This window comes from Miscanthus floridulus, chromosome 5 (assembly GCF_019320115.1).
Source record: "Miscanthus floridulus cultivar M001 chromosome 5, ASM1932011v1, whole genome shotgun sequence".
Lineage (NCBI taxonomy): Eukaryota > Viridiplantae > Streptophyta > Magnoliopsida > Poales > Poaceae > Miscanthus > Miscanthus floridulus.
The window spans coordinates 26,640,519-26,644,444 of NC_089584.1; positions in this window are offsets into that span (position 1 = coordinate 26,640,519).

Below are 3,926 nucleotides of genomic sequence, written 5' to 3' on the forward strand. Positions count from 1 at the left end.
TGTTGGTCTTGCCTTCCAACAAGACAAGCTTTATTTATTATCTCTTGCTGAGAATGCGAACAATGTATGTGATGAGAATGTGAATGATTCCCCATCTGCGGATGTAACTAAGAAGCGGAAGAGAATTGATACTGTCTCTTTGAAATTATGGCATTGTCACTTGGGCCATATTTCGAGGGGGAGAATGGAACGATTGGTTAAGGAATCAATTCTCCCACACTTAGAATTTTCAGATTTAAAACAATGTATTGATTGCATAAAAGAAAAGTATGTCAAGAAAATTAAGAAAGATACCAAACGAAGCATAGGAATTTTAGAAATAATCCACACAGACATATGTGGTCCTTTTCCTGTGAAAAGTGTGGATGGTTATGACTCGTTTATAACATTCACAGACGACTACTCTCGTTATGGCAATATTTATCCAATTAAAGAAAGATCGGAAGCATTGGATAAATTCAAAATATTTAAAGCTAAAGTTGAAAATCAGCACAATAAGAAAATAAAGATAGTACGATCAGATCGAGGTGGAGAGTACTATGGGCGACATACCCCATATGGTCAAATTCCTGGACCATTTGCAAGGTTCCTACAGGAAAATGGCATAGTTGCTCAGTACTCCACACTGGGGGAGTCTCAGCAGAATAGAGTGGCTGAAAGATGTAACCGTACCTTAATGGATATGGTAAGAAGCATGATGAGTTACTTCACATTACCGATTAGTGTATGGATGGAGGCACTGAAAACCGCCATTCACATACTTAATCGAGTACCAAGTAAATCGGTGCCTAAAACACCGTATGAATTATAGACAGGAAGGGAACCCTCACTTAACCATTTGCGTGTGTGGGGCTGTCCAGCTGAGGCAAAAGTGTTTAACCCAAACATAGGAAAGTTAGACTCAAGACAGTCAGCTGCCATTTTATTGGCTATCCAGAAAGATCGAAAGGATATCGCTTCTATTGTCCTGACAGACATACGAAGATTGTAGAAATAAGACACGCTGTATTCTTGGAGGATAACATGATCAGGGGGAGCATGGTAGCACGAGAAATCAGCCTACAGGAGAAGCGGGTACATATACCCACTCCGATGGTTGAAGAACCATTCTTCACGCTACCTGCTGCTGTTGCACCGACAGTGTAGGACACTGTAGTGCCAACACCTGTTGCAAGTTCTCCCATGGCGACAATGAATGAACATGAGGAACCTGTCCTTGAGAAACCTATCCTTGAGGAACCTATAGAACCAAATGTTGCACATGAGGAAGAACAACAACAGCCAAATATGGAACAAGTGCCGGAGGCACCTAGAAGGTCTCAAAGAATAAGAAGATCAGCTATTACTGATGACTATGAAGTTTATGAAACAGAAGAATGTCAGATGGGGGATGATCCCACCTCATTTGAAGAAGCCATGAGAAGCGACCACTCATCAAAGTGGCTTAAGGCCATGGAAGATGAATTGAAATCAATGAGTACCAATAAAGTTTGGGACTTAGAAAATATTCCTAAAGGAGCCAAAACAGTAGGCTGTAAATGGGTCCACAAAATGAAATATGACTCCCAAGGGAATATAGAAAGATTTAAAGCGCGACTTGTGGCGAAAGGCTTCACGCAAAGAGAAGGGATTGATTACAATGAGACGTTTTCTCCAGTCTCATGTAAAGATTCCTTCAGATTATAATGGCACTTGTAGCCCACTATGATTTGGAGTTACATCAAATGGATGTAAAGACGGCTTTCCTAAATGGGGATTTGGAAGAAAATGTTTATATGGCACAACCGAAAGGTTTTGTCATAAAAGGAAAGGAAAATATGGGATGCCGCCTGAAGAAATCAATCTACGGATTGAAGCAAGCTTCAAGACAGTGGTATTTGAAGTTTGATAGAACGATAAAAGGTTTTGGGTTTGAAGAAAATGTTGAAGACAATTGCGTTTATGCAAAGTTCAAGAATGGAAAGTAGAAAGTACATATTCCTAATTTTGTATGTGGATGATATCTTGCTTGCTAGTAGTGATATCAATCTACTAATGGAAACGAAGAAATTCTTGTCCTCAAACTTTGATATGAAGGATCTCGGTGAGGCCTCGTTCATTTTGGGAATAGAGATTCACCGAGACAGGAGAAATGGGGTTCTAGGATTATCGCAAAAGGCATACATAGAAAAGGTCCTGAAGAAATTTAGTATGCATGCGTGCAGTCCTTCACCTGCTCCTATAGTCAAGGGCGATAGATTTGGGAAACATCAGTGTCCCAAGAACCAATATAAAATTGACCGAATGAAAGCGGTACCGTATGCTTCAGCTGTTGGAAGTTTACAATATGCTCAAGTGTATACACGCCCTGACTTAGCTTTTGTTACCGGGTTACTTGGCAGATATCAAAAGAATCCAGGAATTGAACATTAGAAATTAGTGAAGAAAGTCCTGCGTTATTTGCAGGGTACGAAAGGCCTTATGCTTACGTATAGAAGATCTGACTCCCTGCAGATAGAGGGGTATTCAGATTCTGATTATGCGGGAGATGAAAGAAAATCCACGTCAGGATATGTATTTACTCTCGCAGGAGGGGCTATATCGTGGAAAAGCTCCAAACAAACCGTAACTACATCCTCGACAATATATGCCGAGTTTGTAGCATGCTATGAGGCAATGGGGCAGGTGAATTGGCTAAAGAAATTCATACCCAGATTGAAAGTGATTGATGATATAAATGAACCACTGAGATTGTATTGTGATAACAATCCAGCGGTACAGTACGCTCACAACAATAGGTCAAGTGGTGCTGCCAAACACATTGACATAAAGTACTATGTTGTGAAAGATAAAGTTCGGAATCATATAATAAATCTTGAGCATATAAGTACAGAGAAAATGCTCGCGGATCCGCTCACAAAGGACTTACCACCCAACGTGTTCAGAGAACACGTAGCCGGCATGGGTCTAAGGGAAAGCCTATGATACCCGAACATACGAAGGGCCCAAAGAAAGTTTACATTTCAAAACGGAGAATTGTATTGTGGCTGTTAGTCTAACGGCACTAATTGCTGTGACGATGGGACAGTTCTATGCACTAATCTGTGATGAAATAGGATGGAAGCAAGAAAAATATGAATTGAAAGTTTTGAGTATGAAATTAAAGAACGAAGAATAGATGAGAGATCAAGGGGGAGAATGTTAGGATTGATCTCCCACCAGTTAGGCCCAACGGCCTAACTGGGCCTTGTTCTCGCGCCCTGATCGGGGGCGCCCAACCCTACATGGTTGGTGGGCCCCCATCGCACAGCGCTATAAAGGAATGGTGGGGGCCGGGGCTCGTAGTACGAGGTTTGCCGCGCCGCCAGTCACCCCACCGACATCCTAACCCTAGACCCGATCTTGAGAAGGGGCGCTGCCAGCGACTGGGAAGCACCACCGACGCCGGCAACGCCACCCCGACGCACACGCCGCCGCCGAGGACGCCACAAGCGCCGACTCCCTCTCCACCGAACGTCGCTGCCGGCGCGCAGATGGCGTCCGTCAACGAAACCCCGGCCGGAGCTTCGACAACTACGGCATTTGATGGTTTGCAACCTATCACCCCCTTTCTCTCTGTCTCTCTGTGATCCCGAACACCTATTCCTACTACCAATACATCCCGATCCGATGAACATGACTAAAAAGAATTCCTAACAGTAAGTTGTTTGGGTCCTGGAAGATTGACAGGGAGAACTGCAAATTTTTGGAGCCGAGATATTCATCCGCGTCACTATGGGCGTATTTGTCCAATTGACACGTCCGAAGTAATCAATGTTAGGCTTACCAGATCGTTAGGTATTCATGCGAGAATTGATCACTTGTGGGGATATATAGAGAGTCCCTTTTACGAAATATCTGAGAAAGCAGAAGAAAAAAAAAGAGGCAAGCACACGCATAACGTCTGC